The sequence below is a fragment of the Ostrinia nubilalis genome, chromosome 23, assembly GCF_963855985.1.
Source record: "Ostrinia nubilalis chromosome 23, ilOstNubi1.1, whole genome shotgun sequence".
Classification (NCBI taxonomy): domain Eukaryota; kingdom Metazoa; phylum Arthropoda; class Insecta; order Lepidoptera; family Crambidae; genus Ostrinia; species Ostrinia nubilalis.
The window spans coordinates 6,114,308-6,132,207 of NC_087110.1; the positions used below are offsets into that span (position 1 = coordinate 6,114,308).

General features: G+C 36.9%; 1 protein-coding gene across 1 annotated transcript in view; it reads right to left on the reverse strand.

Moving 5' to 3' along the window:
- LOC135083212 (paired box pox-neuro protein-like) overlaps positions 1-17,420 on the reverse strand; it is a 63,459-nt gene extending 46,039 nt beyond the window's left edge. The window contains exon 1 of the mRNA XM_063977947.1: positions 17,128-17,420. The gene's annotated coding sequence lies outside the window, so the exon portion shown is untranslated. The remainder of the gene's footprint in view (positions 1-17,127) is intronic.
- Between the last annotated feature and the right edge of the window lie 480 nt (positions 17,421-17,900).

The window sequence follows — 17,900 nt, forward strand, 5'->3', positions numbered from 1 at the left end:
TAGCGCTCCTGTTTTGCATAACAACATCGTTTAGGGACGCGGGCGGTGTCGATACATCGATATCGACACAATTACAACATTAAGATCGGGGTCGAATGGTAATGAGATGTGAAAGATATTGTTTATTGAAAACTGTCAATTTTGGTAGCTATTATATTAATGTTGACTATGATTTTAAAATGTTGTTAAGCGTCTCTCAGCACTTGCCAAATGTTTGTCTCGAAGCGCTGGAAGGGCAAAAATAATGAGACATCTAAAAGCTCCTAAAGACCAATACATTCTTATCAAGTACAAATAAGTAAATTCTTGATTTTGATATAAAACCAACTGCCAGCGTAAGGGTTGATATACGTGACATTTAATACCGTTTCGTGGCCAGGCTAATATTTTACGCCATGACACTTTTTGACATAGACATAATCTTTGACCTTTATTTCCTCACGCACAACAAATCCACGAAAAGTAAACCGACCGGACAATCTCTAGGATTCCGTGCAAGAGCTTGAAAGTCAGGTCAAGCGTATCAAAAATATTACAGAAACTATTACCATAATGTCATACGACAAAATGCTTAAATTATAGAGCGCGTGCCCGGCGGTCACGCTAAAGTAACCCGCAGCAATATCGTACGGAATAGGGATGTAAAGATTATTCTCATTGGGGACTGATGAAGCGAATGTTTGGCGAATGTATTTTAGATAGAGGGAGGTAACTCTCTATTTCTCTAAAGATAAATTTGCTTAAACGATTTATCTGAAAACCCATTTAAGCCAAAGTTTTCAACAGTGAACACACAAGAGGAGTCATTTTTTTTATGACAAAGGGATTTATGTATGGACTTAAGTAAGTACGTCCAATAAAATAATACTTATGTATTCTTTATTTATTTAACACGACTGCCTTAATGATGATAGATTAACCAATAACGACAAGAAACGTCAAATCGACAAAACCATTTCCTTGCTCTCTAATTGAAGATCAGTGTTCTTATCGATAGAGACGATGTATCATTCGCGAATATGAAAAACCAACATTCTTTTACAGCCCTGAAAGCTCCTAAAATCAAGGCTGCGTCTATCATTGTAATCTAAGAGGGTAGTTTCAGAAGCAGGTATTCGCTTAACCCTGTGTTTTGCGTGGAGCGGTGTGCGTGTCATTAATAATTTGTGAATATTTTACAATTAAATAATCTTTTTACGGACGCTTTGTAAGCAAAACTTGTTTAAGGCAGGCCGTTTGGGTTTACGATTACTGGTTGTTGGTATGCGGCTGAATAACGTGAATAACTTTGTTTATTTCAGCTTTCAATTGACTTTGTAGGCTATGTTTATTGAAAGTTTGTTTAGTATCATTATCTCTAAATATAAACTCAAAGGTGACTGACTGATATAGTGATCTATCAACGCACAGCCCAAATCACTAGACGGATCGGGCTGAAATTTGGCATGAAGGTAGATGTTATGACGTAGGCATCCGCTAAGAAAGGATTTAACGAAACTCCACCCCTAAGGGAGTAAAACGGGATCCACGCGTACGAAGTCGCGGGCTGCCGCTAGTCATTACATAGTATTAAACAAAGTCGCTTTCCGCTGTCTGTCCCTATGTATGCTTACATCTTTAAAACTACGCAACGGATTTTGATGCGGTTTTTTAAATACACTCAACATCAAATAAATTTTTGGTGTACTTTTGGTGTAAAAACCTTTCCTTTAATGAAATGGAGTTTAGAACTAGGCTTTCAAATGGTACTAATGTTGGTGGGAAGTGGGGATGCATACGTTTGTTAAGTGCTTGTCGCGGGAGGTGCGATTTATTTGATGCCGAGTGTAGATAGAGTGATTCAAGAGGAAGGTTTTTAAGTAAGTATAGATATTTGTACCTGTGCGAAGCAGGGGCGGGTCGCTATTAGTTTATAATATTTCCATAAACAAACCTTCTCTATTATTACGTAAACAGAGATTTTTGATATTGGAGAGTAGAAGAGACTTCTACATGGAAATTTTACAATTTTGGTGGCACTTTTGGCAACATAATTATTGTTTTAACAGTTGTGTAGTTGTGTTTCTTCTAAAGTACCTACGGAACCATATTTTACTTCGGAGGGCTGTTAAAAGATTGAAGTACCCTTAAAAATGGTTATTATTACATTTTAATGTCCCATCAGAGTATCGTACCCAAGATCTCCTTCTTGAGTAAAATTTAAGTTGCTTTAAGTAATAATTAATAGTTATGCCGTGTTAAATAATTCATGTATTCTGAGGCCCCAATAATGTCAGTCAATTATGAACCAACTACTTATACTTCAGCATCACCAAGTTATTTAATCTCATCTATAGAAGGAAGGCCTTCTCTAAATTACACTCCCAACGCTGAGACTAACAACGCCCGTATTTACAAACATTATTATGAGGTCTCACAGTGCGCGTGGACGCACAGGGTGATGCACGAACCAATCACAGAGCTCTATTCAACGCTGTGCGTTCGATTTGCTGCTTCACTAAGCAAGCATCGTTTGTGAATACAGGCATAATTTTTACTTAACATCTAAAAATACATATTTTAGAAAATCAACTGTAGTGCGTAACGTCACTATCCCAAGACCTTTGCGACTCAGGATGACCTCCGCAAACCCCGATTGCATCTTCTAAAAAGCAAAAAGATTCTAATTAATGCATTTAGTGGCAAACGCTGCCTTCTTAGAACCTGTCCACGTTTGTAACACTGATATGTCACCAGCGCAGGATATCTTAACCCGTTCGAAGGACTAAATTATACGGTCCGATAAAAAATAAAAGGGAACCGTCGATGCTCCGCGTGGGTTCCGTTCGGTCACAGAACAATGTTGGTTGTAGATGCCGCAGAAAGAAAAAGGAGTTTTTCACCGTTTTGATCATTTGCCAACTACTTTTTGTACAGTAATTTCAGTTCTATATTGTATTCAGATAGGATAAAATAAGTTTATTACCCGACTGTGCCAGAAGGAGAAACTAAGTCAGGCAAATAGGCTCTTCTTCGATAGTGCCATTATTGAGCCTTGTCAAACTAAAGTCTTCTATAGAAGGCAGTCGAACTATTTTCTTTTGTTTCTTAATAATTCTTTATTTTAATTATTTTATTGAATATGGTATGGACTAGTTCATACTCCATAGGCATTTATTTCGCATAATATGACTCTATAATATTCCAGAACCAAAATAAAGAATTTAGCATACATTCCCCACGCTGGGCAGGCAAGTAGAAAATGCCTGACGCTTTTACGTCATGTCATCCACCAAAAATTAGTTGGCACACAGCTGAGTCTGTTTTCACCATCAATCCCTAATTTTTAAGTGACACATTTGAAAACAAAATTCCTGCCTATGTGTTACCATAGAGGTCACTTAAAAATTAGGAATTGATGGTGAAAACGGGCATTAGTCGCCCAATATTAAGGACTCTACAGGCTAAGTAGTCTGCGGCCTGTTAAAATTCTTGGTCTGATTGTTTATTGTGTGTCGAGCCATGATTATTGTCAACAGGTATTTTAAAGTCCCTCAAGAACGTATTGTTACGTGTTACGGAGTTTTTGTTCGCCCGATTTATGCGTTTCGGTTACATATTATGGACGAACTGGATTGATTATAAAGTTAGAGTTTGACTTTTTGATTCTTAATAGGTACTGTTTTAGTGAAATGTATGAAACTACTTTTGCAATGGGACTTCTAAGTAACTAATAGTTTGCAAGTAACCCCGAAGTTCTTTGTTGCAATAAAGAATTTGGAAAAAAATCTAAATTTTTAAGTTCCTAACTCTGGATGGCAAATACTTAAAAAATCATTGCTGAATAAAGTTTTTATGTTTTCTTATGTCCTTTATTATCTTAAGTAAAATGTTTATTAGTTGGTACAGTTGGTATTAACAAAAATTCTAACATGAAAATTTGAAAATACGCAAAAACGTGTAAAAACAATAAAAAAAATTTTCATCAAATCAGAACATTTCTATGTCCATAATAATAGCTACTTTTATATTCATATTATTGTAATGTATCCTAAACAATAATAATTACATTTTAATCACTTAACACATCCTCACTTCCACAAAGTACAAATAATTAGATACCCAATCACCTCTAAACGCAAGTGTGAATTCTAAAAACAAAAAACGCCCGATTCCGGTGGCAGTGGCCGTTAAAAAACAAAATGGTGGATTAGCATAAACCTCGGGGACCCCACACACACTCAATTATGTGACTTGTCTGTTCGCGCGCCGTGTGCGAGCGCCCTTATCTCGATCCGGCAGACATTATTCGCGGGTGATTTTATGCTGCTGGGTGGATTTGTTTCTGTATTTCTGTTTAATTAAGTTCTTAATGGATAGATACTTGGTTTGTGTTAAGGAATTGTATACTTTTTAATACTTACTCATACTGTTGTGTAGTTAATACTAATGTAGCTTGGATTTTTTTGACATTAATTACAGTGGAAGGCATAATATAACTTTCAACAACTTATCAAATCATTTTAACAAATTAATCACCCAACTAAAGAATCCGCAATTTTATTATTTTAAAGGACTTGTTGGCTCCACGTTCCTTTTTTATTATTGTTTTGATCCTTGAAGTCTTTTTCTTTCTTTTTTTATTGTCTTGGTCTCGTTTTAGTCTACACGCTTGTAGTTTTGACATAACTAGGCTTACGTGCCGTGTGTAGTCGCCCTTATCGCTGATTTTGTTTTATGCTAGTTTTGTGTATTATTTCATGCTCTATTTGGCCGGTTTTTCACAAGCCTTTTTTCAATGTTTTGTAATGAATGAAAGTGGTATTATTTTCTACTTGAACATTTAATGCCACATAAATAGTCTTTGAAAACATTGACGGAAAATAATTTATTTTTACGTCGAAAACTTAGTGTAAAAATTTTTTCATTGCAACGACCACAACATGTAAGTCCCAGAAGATACGAGTACGATCCGATTAAGCCATATCAAACACAGCCATATGAAACGTTCCTAATGGTAAGTACCAGTTTATTTTAGAAGATAATAACTTATTATAACTTGTATAATGTTCCCGATTTCATAAAAGTTTAAGGAAATAGCATACTTAAAGAGCTTTCCCTATTACTGTTCACATTTGCACCCTTCGCTTGAAACACTGATCAATTTCTAACTAAAGGAATCATAAACATTACAAGTATAGAAATAAAGACATCTTGATTTCAATGGACATCAATATTTATGAGTGTGAATCCACACGTTTTTGTATTGGACTATAAACACGTTTAAAACAAGTAGGAGGTACCAATGGGAGGAGTGACCGCCCCACTCTTTTATCTTTTGTGATTGATTGTGCCCAGCTTTTTTGTAATTAATCAAACACCAAAAAGTAATATCATAATCTTGTTTTTGTGGCTTTATTCTTTCAGAAATATGTCATTTTTGTGTACCTTATACATAAAGTCGTTTAAGCCTACGAGTACACAGTATTTAGATTGGGTTTAAGCGACTAATATTGTATTAATAAGTTTCTGTGAATAAAATTAACATTTATTAGTGTGGCGCCATGTAGAGTCACGCATTTGAATATTTTAAATCCTAAACTTGACTTCTTTTGCCGTGTAAAATAAAGTATTTCTGTCAAAAATAAAGTTCGATTTCGGGCATTTCATACCTACTTGTAAATGAACCATCACTCCAAAAATTAAAAGAACTCACTGACAATAAGTGTTTTGCCTGCAGCATAGATGCTACTATTTCGACTATAATAATCTAGTTCGTTATATCTTTACAAAATTACTGAGCTTTTTGTCTTTTCTTAATATTTCTTTAGTGTTTGTGCCAAACAAAATGATCGTTTTCTTACTACTTATCTATCTATAAATCGATTGCAACACTGTATTACATTTTAGACCACCAAAGGAACCTTAATTAAGTCATAGGCAGCCAATTATGCTAATAGTTTAAAACCGAAATAGGCTCAAAGCTCAATTTTACGGAAATGCCTTGCTTATGTAGACTGCCTAAAAAGCAATTCGAGTTGGAGTAATTACGTGAACTGCCGCGTATTAATAACCAGCGCCCGCGCAGCGCAGGCATTTAACACAGTTAGCGCGGGGATATATCTTCATTACCGAGTGTACGCAAAGGGGCGTATGTAGGTACGCGTTATTGGGATTAAACACCGGCGGCGTTTACACCGTACCGTAATAGAAAATGGTGTAGATTTGAAATAAACGAGGCATAGGAAAACCTCTATTATTGAACACAGTTAGCGCGGGGATATATCTTCATTACGGAGTGTATGCAAAGGGGCGTATATACGCGTTATTGGGATTAAACACCGGCGGCGTTTACACCATACCGTAATAGAAAATGGTGTTTTGAAATTATACCTACTAGGCATAGGAAACCTCTATCCTATTATTTAACACAGTTAGCGCGGGGATATATCTTCATTACGGAGTGTACGCAAAGGGGCGTATGTACGCGTTATTGGGATTAAACACCGGCGGCGTTTACACCGTAGCGTAATATTTAGAAAAATAACTAAGTAACTACGCTATTAAAAGAAAATAGTGGTAGATTTGAAAATTAACGAGGCATAGGAAACCCTCTATTATTTAACACAGTTAGCGCGGGGATATATTATCTTCATTACGGAGTGTACGCAAAGGGGCGTATGTACGCATTATTGGGATTAAACACCGGCGGCGGTTACACCGTAGCGTAATATTTAGAAAATACTCTACTTAGAATTCTGTTCCTAAATTCGGTTTGGCATGCGTTCCCGCATCATGAGTGGTGTGATTTTTAAAATATTAAACTTTCGATAAAAGTGGAGTTTTATCTCCACGAATTATAAACGAATTCGGCTCGGCTCGGCTCGCACCGTGACGGTGTGAGCGGGTGCCATGAGGCGCGCTCGTCCACGCCCGCGATAAAGACAGCGACACCCGGCATTTGCATAGCGCCACACAGCGCGCGACCACCCGACCGCTGCGGAGTTTATTGCCGCGAGAGCCTAATTTTTCACCGCGGTTTCGGCGTTGAACTGGTTAAAGAAAAACACCAGTGGGCTTTGAAATTTCGTAAGTCCAATAAACATGGATAAACTTTTATCGAGGCATTTTATCGATTTTATGCAAACGCCCATACATTTGGCCTCTGATATTATCGATGAGATTTTATCACGGCGCTTATCCTAGCCTGGCAAGCCAGGTTTCCACCAAAGCTGAGAGGAGAGGACTTCGTTATTTCACATCGACTCTCCGCTCAACTTCGTTTCAAAATCTGATTGATTATGCAAAACATATCTTATTTTCTGAAACCGTGTATCAGGATAGAGAATGACATAAAAGGAAAGCTTGCTTCACGGCAATTACAATCGCGCGAGCTTAATTTTTCCTGTGGATTCAGCGTTAATCAAAAACCCCAGAAGCTGGACTTGAAAGTCTTAAGGAATATATTGAACGTCTTAGTTCTTAGGATTAGCTGTTCAGATTATGAATTCAGCAGCAAAAAGTAATTAGTTATATCATGCACATAATTGCTTCAAGCCTCCAAAACAATTTCGTGTAAACCACATACCCTTGGAACTGAAATTGCTTTATACATTGCTAATCAAGTGTATTGCTAAACCGCTCATTATTTAGATTGTCACAGGGAAATATCGCTAAGGCGACACATTACCATTTCGTGCGACATGAAATATTTTTATAGTGCCACAGTTGCACTCTTAAATTTTTAACGAGTTCGCACAAAAATTTGCATGTGCCTGCGGAGATCCGTCGGCTGATAGGAGAACCGTATCGTAAAGAGCTTCGTTAACATTCTAATAGTTAATGAGAACCCTGAAATATGACTCTGATGAAAGCTCGTTTTAAACCTGTGTTATCTGTGTGGTCTGTGGATTATACTGGTTTGCAAAATTGAAGCCCGTGCGCAACACTGTTGACCAATCACATTTTCTGCATACATTTTTATGTCATGCGTTTACTGCGCTGTCATTTTCGTGAACTTTGAACTGGCAACGACTTATAATCACAGATTAATTTGGGGTCTAATTAGATATTTAGGTAGGTGTACCCGTAACGTTATTTTAATGACAGTATTTGTTGTATCTACTCGTATTAATTGAAAAAGAGGGCGCCATTTCTTCTCAGCACTAGCCCATAATCTTGTCCCGAAGTGGTTGTAGCACAGAATAATAATAAGTACCACGTACAGGTTTTCTTCGCGAATGTATTTAAAAAAATGTATGCTCGATGTCGTTAACAATATGGCGTAATTTAGCTTGTCTCAAGAGTCGAGCACCATTTTGTTGACAAACGTCAGTGATCGGTACAGCGCCGAAGCCATAGGGTTGACTTCGGTAAAATAATGTGTGGGTAAACTAAGTACCGAATAAATGATTTTATTTGACATTCAGTAATACATAGCAAAAAAGTCTGACGGAACCAAGTAGAAACAACAAGGTGCAAACTTGACCGTATTAATTTGCGAGTAAAAATTTTGTAAAGCAATCTGGTTGTCCCACTTTTGTTATTATGGTATTAATATGTACCCGGAGTCACGGTACAATTTCCCTCAAAGAGTTATTTTACGTATAAATTAAATAGTTAAGCTCGGGTTTCCCGCGGCGACGTCACAATTGAGAAAGTATATGGTAGAGCCATTTTGTATGTGAGAAAATTGATCTAATATTGAATTAATTCAGCAAAATATACCTTTATGTTTATTAAACTTAATACTTTATATGCCCTCACAGGATGCATGTGATGTACTACCCTACCATTTCGTTCGTTCGTTCGTTCGTTTCAGCCGAAAGACGTCCACTGCTGGACAAAGGCCTCCCCCAAGGATTTCCACAAAGACCGGTCCTGCGCCGCTTGCATCCAGGTACCTCCCGCGACCTTCAACAGATCGTCGGTCCACCTAGTGGGAGGCCTGCCCACGCTACGTCTTCCAGCTCGTGGTCGCCACTCAAGAACTTTCCTGCCCCAGCGGCCATCAGCTCTTCGAGCTATGTGCCCCGCCCACTGCCACTTGATTTTAGCGATTTTGCGGGCTATGTCAGTCACTCTGGTTCTCCTACGGATCTCCTCTACCCTACCATTTACCAAGTGTCAAACCACACATGTAATGCAATAAATGATTTGATTTGATTTGATTTTGATTTGATTCCTCAATTTTATCAATGGATGAATTTACCGACTTTATCAATGGATATTTATGTACTTTATCAACGGATGAATTTATATTTCTTGGACGCATTTTCACATTACTTTAATAATTTGGGTAATATCTTATGTGTGCAATAAAAAGAAATTGATCTTGCAGAGGAAGGTATCTTCTATCGCCAGTAGCACATCTCCACCGCAAAACCATGACAGCCAAATGTTTTCAGGACTTGTGTGTGTTTTCACTCACTATGTAGCTTATATGGGGTAATAATCTCTGAGATTTGTATTGAATCGCGTAAATTACCCGGAAAAACGCCTTGAAATCACTACTCTCGATGTAGAGCGTATTCCATTCAATAGTTCACGGGTCTAAACCCACTGTACCCAAGTATATTGTGGGCACACGATTAAAATGGAAAACTGAAAGGCTCGCGTCACTGCATATATCAAAACATTTTAAGGTTATTGTAGGAAGCTTGCGTGAATCCGCTTTTTGCTGAAAACTTTTTAATTGCCAAATGAATAAGGTTACAAGAGCTGGTTTAATGGTGCATAGAATATGACAGAACAATGGTATTTTGTAAAAAACTGGAATAAAATAAAACTAACAAAACTAGGTAAGCTGCATGACCTAGTACGTAGGGGAGACCGAGGAGAGTTGTAACAGAGGTGAGTTGTCACAAAGGTGATTTCTTTGCGCCTATGACAGTTAGCGAGCTGAAAATTTCACGCAATCTGTAGTGTTAATAGAGCAATGAATTCGCGACGTTTCTAGCTCGTTAAACAGTCTTAGGTTCAGAGATATTGACATTGTCACAACCCATCTCTGTTACAACTCTCCTCGGTCTCCCCTACAGCATATAAAGCTAGACACTGTGGCATCTATTGCAGTTGTTAATAAAAGCTATTTCACAACGTAAATATTATGAACTGTGTGCTGTTGATTGTATTAGACCTAGTTATACAGTTACACACACAGACCTAGATAGACAGTTGCCTAAAAAGGCACAAAGTCGTTCATTTTAAAATTCATGAGTTGCTGTAGAACATTTAAGGCTAAATTAAACTAATGTTTTAAAAAACCACCGCTCGTGTACTGGACTACAGCGGCAACATAAAATATGCTATGACATAAAACTATCAACGAAGATAAAACTATAAACGGGACTATTCCCATCTCTCGTTCCCACCACTGCAACTCCTGTGTAGCCAGGATCTACAGCTTGACCGCCACAAAAACCCAACCAATGAAGGTCAAGTTTGTCCCGGGGGAAAGTTAGACTGTCATTGGACCCGCAACGAAATTAATCAGAAGAACATAGGAGGAGTTCGAAATTAAGGTTCGACTAAGATAAAACTATAAAATAAACTACTTTCTGAACATATTGAGACATCACAAAATTCCACTAAGCCTGCTTGGTACTGAGCCCAAAACCAAAGTGCAAGCTCCCAAAAAAGCCCAGCAAAAACTCCCTCAGGAACACAATTACGTAATAAGTACGGCATAAAAACAGTATAATGCGCCCGCCAATACATTAGCGAACATCCTTATTTACGCTGTAATTCCCAAGATCACTCCTCGGGCGACCATCCCTAATTATTTAAACAAGAGAATCGGCCACCAATTCTTTCGTGCCAGTGGCGATATTGGCCACCACGCGATATTCGACCTTATTTTTAAGAAGATAAACCTTTGACATTTCAACTTTTTTTTAAATCACCAAATAGGTCGTGACGTTTGAAACAATGGAAGGAGTTTCGAGAAAGGAGGCTGTAATAACGACATGGGTATGTCGTATCGGTAATGGATATGTAGGGACAGATTGAGTAGGGCTTGAAATCAAAATTGATGCTTCCTGATAATTGAGTGGATTCGCTTTTTATGGCTTTTATGGGTCAGGTGTTTGGCATTTGCAATCAAGGTCCTGGAGTCCACTTTCACACCACTTATGTTGTCTATGCTAATCGTATTTTAAAATAAATTGGGCAGGAGGAATAAATGATGGGAGGCAGAGTTAATGAACTTATTGACGTGTATTAATAAATAAATTGATGGAATTGGGAATGAAGCGTATTTGAAATAATTAGGTATTGCAACTCTTAAAAAATTTAAAGAAACGCAGCCTCGTACATGACAGTTACAAGTACATTACATCAATATTAATGTTATTTTTTGGTTACTGCCAATGCCAATTAACATTCAGACGGATTTCCAAAATCATGTAACTGGTAGGGCAATTTTTCGGTCACTCATGCGCAGTGGTTTCTGAAACGGTGCTTCGGTAGCTACCACGCGTCGCTTGCGGGCTCTACTCTTCTTCGTTACGTTCTCAATTCACTTATCTTCGACTCTTTCACACACTTCAAGATCCTGACACGAGTGAAAAAGACAAGTAGATTGATTGCGTATTTCAGAGTACACCCGCTGGGCACAGTGTCATGTTTTGTATGCTTCATGGCTCCGAGCAACCAAAAGCTCCCAATCGACTAATATTTGAGCAATTATTATAATACAACCGGAATTTTAACTTTTTCAATTGGTTGAAGTTTTTGTTAATTAACATTTTCAAGCTAATTGTGATGTGCTTTATTTTTTGTTTGTGATGCACATGGGTAAGCCGCCGTTTCTTTTATTACGAGAAATTAATTTGTATTATTTTGAGCTTTGTCGGCATAATTTTATGAGTGCTTTATTCTCTGCCGTTTACCTAAGTAGGTATGCAATATTGCGAAGAGTTTTGAATTTTTTTTTTATATTTTCATAATTAATTCATCAAAATCATATAAACACTGACAGACTGAATTCATTTTGGTCTTACTTCAGTACTGTATTGTTTTAAATGGAAGAAATCGGCACAAACTCTATAATAGTTTAGTTGTGGTAGTAAGCAATCTACCTTTAAATAAAATCAACAGAATATGTTTTTAAGAGCAAAATTAACAAGTATTGAAATTTTAACCGTATGATACGATTATTGAGCGAGACATGTATAACAATGCTCTCTTTAGGGAAATTATCCATCACTTTCACAATTTCCATTTTTAAACTCATTATGAATTGAATCCTGATTCGACGCCATCTTTGAAACGCTAAAGTCTTTAAATTCTCGAGCATAAAGTTTAAAATCGACTGATTCATCTCATGCATAGGCCATCGTTAATGACAGTACTTACGCGTTCGCAAATTTTCGGCCAAATTCGCACATCCCGCCATTCGGTGTTAATTACGTGGAATATTATGCCGAATTACAGGTCGGTGAGCGAAGGTGCGAAAATTAGGTGTTAAAACAGCTAAAGGCTTTTGGGAACACGCGACCGAGTGTCGTCGCCGACGGCATATTGAGCGGTGAAGCGCGAAGTTGATTTGCGCGTGGAATAATAGGAGTAATAGGCGATAGTTTTGGTGCTAACATTGCGAATTGGCGGTTGGTGGTCAATATTGTCTAATATTATAATGACGCGATATTGTAACGCTGCTATTGTAAGTTTAATACAACATTAATTAGAGAGATACCTATAGATAAAGAGCAGCTTTCAGTACATGGGCACGGATAAACACACGGTAACCAAATGTAATAATTGCAGTACAATTTAACATTTAACTTATCTGAAGAAGTTCAACGTAGTGGTAAAGTACAACAAACAAGACCACCCAGCTAAATATTGCTTATCTACTTAATTTATCATTATTCAGAATTATCCAGTGCACTTTATCTACATGGAAATGATATGAGTCATTTCCTATGCAAAAGTACGTGTTAATTTTGGCGTGTCGGCGTTTAAACGGTCCGCTCCCGAATGCCGCGTTTCGCGCAAAAAACAACCGAGTGCTTAATTAAAGGTAATTTTCTAAGTTTTCGTTTTCACACTTCTTAATATTAGAGTTGTATTTTAAGTGGCAGAAACACCAACTCATTTATAACCGGAGCCTTCGCATAAATGTCGTTTAGCAGCCAGCGAAATTATAGGAGTTAAAACCAGCTGCCTGTTGGATGATATTTAAAATGGCATGAACGAACAAAAAGTTTGTATTGAATTATGCATTAAAATGAATTAGCACATTAATGTTGCTTTTCGCTTTGATTTTTTTTTTGTTTACCTACCGAATATAAGTCGATATTTTTGACGGTTAAAGTATGTTATAAGTCCGCTATAATCCTTCTGTATTTTATCTTTTAACATCTTTGTATTTTATACTATTTCTTGTTATCACCTCATCAGCAATTTGTTGTCATCGTTCATTTAATTAATAATATAAATAGCCTTATTTCTCGAAAATACTGACCTTTTGCAGTTTCTAAAGTAAATACTGTTGAAGTTTTTATAAATGTTATAAAGACTCTCTGACACAACACGTCTGTTTTGCAAATAAAGAAAAAATAAATATCTTTCGACAATAAAAAATACTTACTATAAACAACGTATTAAAACTGCTAGTGATATTCGTGAGAAATCAGTTACATATGAATTAAACAAGAATATCTATGTACTTATTTGCAGGTAGGATTGATTATATTTTTTTTACCCTACTCATACTCTACGGTAATAAATGAAAAATTCCCTTTTTCTTGAACTTAAATTGTTAAGTTTTCAGTTCACGAAAATTTACAAAACTATGTTAATTATTTTAAACTCAAAAGTAATACAAAAGTAGGTTTTAAGTTGTAAATGCATATTTAAGAAATTTAAGTAAGAAAAATATGCAAAAAAACTAGATAAATCATGCATGCAAACAGTATAATGCGTGGTTCCAGCTCAAATTAAATAAAAAAGTGCAAAAATGTCGGTAAATCGTATCGCATCGTCGGCAACTGCCTTAAGTTAGTTCTCAGCGACTATTGTTACTGTATACTGTAGTACAGCCTCCATGAGAACGGCTGTAAGCATGCAAACAGTATAATGCGTGGTTCCAGCTCAAATTAAACACGGTAAGATTAAAGACTTTCGGTCAGTTTACGTTACAAGCGATTGTTAAAAATTTAGAGATATGCAAATAACGTTTGGTGTGAATGGGGTTTTAAGTTTAATTTATAAAATTAACACTATAGAAACTACAATGTTAAATGATTAGAAGATTCGGTAGTGTTCGTTGCGGCAGTCGTGTGACGGACATATTTATGTATTTTCTAATAGTATTTGCTCTACATTGCAAGTTTGTACCAATCGAAGGTAATGTTGGTTACGTCTGAAAATAATACAACCACAGATAAATAAAAATCTTATAGATACTCAAGTTTTATCAATATCCAAATCTTCTATGCTTCTGGTACATTAGATTGTATCGTGCGATGAATATCATGACTATTTAAATAGAATGCAATAGTAGGTATAATTTGTCCAATATTTACCTAAGTGCTCCTAGGAACTTACAAGTAAACGTATCAAAAGCTCAAAATACTGCCAAAGTATTACAAAAAAGCTCTCTGGACGTATGAACGTATTTTACAGCTTTCACAAAAGTCAATTAGTCACCTAACTTCGATCCTAATATACTCGCTACCGCTTCTAACTTATAAAATAAGTTTATAAAAATACTAGTAATCATAACCAGACCCTGAAACAATCGCGTGGTCTATCAAACGGCTGTTGCTTTGTAGGGCTGCCACTGGTCCGGGATTCCCGGACATCTAATTAGAAATGCGTCCGAGAGCGTCCGGACTGATACAGGTAATAATAGAGCTGTGCAATACACTAATATTCTTTACAAAAAGGAAATGTTGGAAATATTTGCACCCCTACTAATAAAAAAGCAGTTACGTATGTTTCTAAACGACATTTTCATACTAATCGTCACTTTTAATTAGGTTTCAACGCGCGTGCAACTTTTATTACTCGTAACAATGGGTATATTTTCAGTAAGGGGGTTATGTTTTCAGCATGAAAGTTTGCAATAAAGTTCTTAACTTAACTTACTCAGTGCCTGAGATATCGGACGAGAGGGATGACATTGACATATTATGACATGACAGAGCATACAAATTATCTGGAAGAAAACTGAATTCTCATTAACGTGTGACGTCTCAATAACACCCTCCCGTGCCGCTCCCATACCTCATGCACTGACTATCCTATAGTTTTAGCGGGATTGAAAGCTTTATTCAAAATATTTTTTGTAGATGGCAACCCTACCGTATAGGAAGCGTAGTTTTGTTATTACATACAATAGATCCCACGGTGGGAGCCAGCGTGACGGTTTCGCTACTTGAGACTCAGATTGTAAAAAGTTACACGTTATAAAGTAATATCTAAGGTTGAATAAAGGCGAGTTTCTATTTTTTATTTATTTTGGAAACACACGCAGCTTTGGACTATTAATTTATACCTACATGCCGAAACCAGGTGATAGGTGAGGACCATACACCACCCATATGGGGGTGGAATCGATAGGTATGTTCCACACCTATGACTTGGCTTCGGCTTGACACCTTACAGATAACACTCTGTATAAGATAGAAGAGGGAAGGTTTATCTATACCAATATTATAAGCTGAAGAGTTTTTTTTAACGCGCTGATCTCAGGATCTACTGGTGCTATTTGAATAAATATTTTGTGTTGGATAGCCCATTTATTGAGGAAGGCTTTAGGCTATAATTATAATATCACCCTACAGCCAATAGGGGTGAAGCAGTAAAGAAAAATGTTGCAAAAACGGGAAATATTAATCAAAAACTATTTTCACGCGTACAAAGTCGCGGGCACAGCTAGTAAATAGTATACAAGAGCTTTTTGACGGCAACCTGAAAATTTCGAGCTTTTCTATAATATCTAGAGTCGAGGACTTAAAATTAAATACTTTTTCTTTAATGTTATCCTTACCTGTAATCTACACGCAATTGTACCTAATTAATACTAAGCTCTACTTAGTTCTGGACTAGGTAATTGATGGGACAGGAACTTAGAAAGAAAATTGTATACCCACTGCCTACTTTGGCCCGCGACTTCATCCTAGTAGATCTCGATAAAAATACCGTTTTGCTTAAAATATCAAACAGAGATTCATATGGACGAATAAATCCACCTTCATAAATAATAAATACCTAATAAGATGTTTTTTTCGGACGGTTGCAAGCAAACTTGGCGGCGCACTGTGGCAGACGAGGCGAAGAAGATCGGCAAGACTTGGAGCGAGATCAAACGCATAGCTCAAGACCGAACGCGATGGAGGACTGTTGTGGACGCCCACTGCCCCATCTAGGGGACATAGGACCATAAGACAAAGTAAGTCAATAAGATGTTTAATTCAGTAAAATTGCTTTACTGCGGCATTACTCCTTAACGCTTGTTCAGGTCTTTCGATTACTTTATGAGTTTTTACTGTCGTTCTTGCTAGCATCTTCCAACTTGCTATGTTTAAAAAAATCGGCACATCTAAAGATACAGTTATTAAGATAGAAATTAACTCTACTGAGGTGGAACAAAGTAACTTTTTAAATTATTTTTAGAAGTCCGATTTAATTCCGGGCAGTTTATATTATTTTTAATTTAAGTATCATTGTAACTTTCTTATTCGTTTCTAATTAGAAATCAATTCTTTTATTATCGCGCCGGCGGATCCAAAGGAAGATTTCTAAATGGGATACATTTAGAATAATTGTAATACCTAGAACTTCATTTGTCTAGTTTTATACTTAGGACGGTTAAAATTATACTGTACTTCGGAGCTTTTGAACCGGGCAAGATTGAACCACATCTTGTAAGTTAACTGACTCCAGGGTCTTGGTAAGGTCTTGTCTGACCAGGGCTACGATCTCAGTTAGTTGTCAGTCAACAAGAAGAAGAATATGAAAAGTTAACTTGAAAGATGAAACTCGTGCGTTGATGTCTTTCGTTGCGTGATAAAAATAATTATTTAAAACATAAAAAACTACTTATAGGTTTTCAACTCCATTCTTATAACATTATTTTAGCATATTGATGATGTATACTAATTAAAATGATAGAAGAAAAGAAATTTTGAAACTCACCTAGGAGATTAAAATATCTGCAACTTATTGAAAATTACGCAACCTCAAAGTTTGCATAAATTACCATTATTCAACTCGATAAAGTCATTATCGCCACTAACAAAGTTAATCAAAACTTTTTAGAGTCCACGTAAGTCAAAAAGTTCTTAAAAACACTCGAAATTATAAATTCAAACTTATTTATAAATCAGTAGCGTATCACTGGCATGCACAGAAAAAAAAAACAAAAAGGCGCGGCGAAACGTTTTCGAAATTCAAAACCGTGCGTTCCGTTCCGAGTCCGCGTAAGCCCTTCGCGGTGCGTGGCGCGGTTGTAACCGTGAGTTAGCGTGTCGGCCCGGGCCCCGCCTACATCGGAACGGAACGGTGGGGACGATACACCTCTTAGCTCTTCACACTTCCCTCATACCTACTAGTTCCACCAGCATAACCTGGTCCCCTTGCCCCCTCCCGCTCAAACCAAATATCGTTCTTTAAAGGGGAATTCGCTGCTCATCCGAAGGTCTTAATTCAATTGTCAATTTTCAGAACCGTGCATGCGTTCCGTTTATTCAATTATAAACTTTATTTTTAACTACGGAAGAGAGTAGAGTCGGTAATTTTTGATGGGTACAATGTATCTGGTATTTCGCGGGGCGGGATGCTAAGGACTGTTAAATAGATAAGATACGAATGCGGATGTATAGATAGAGCTGAGGACAAGAAATGGCGCTAGCAAAATGTAGAGTGGAATTTATTTTTGCAGTTTTGCATTACAGTTGATATAGAGTCGA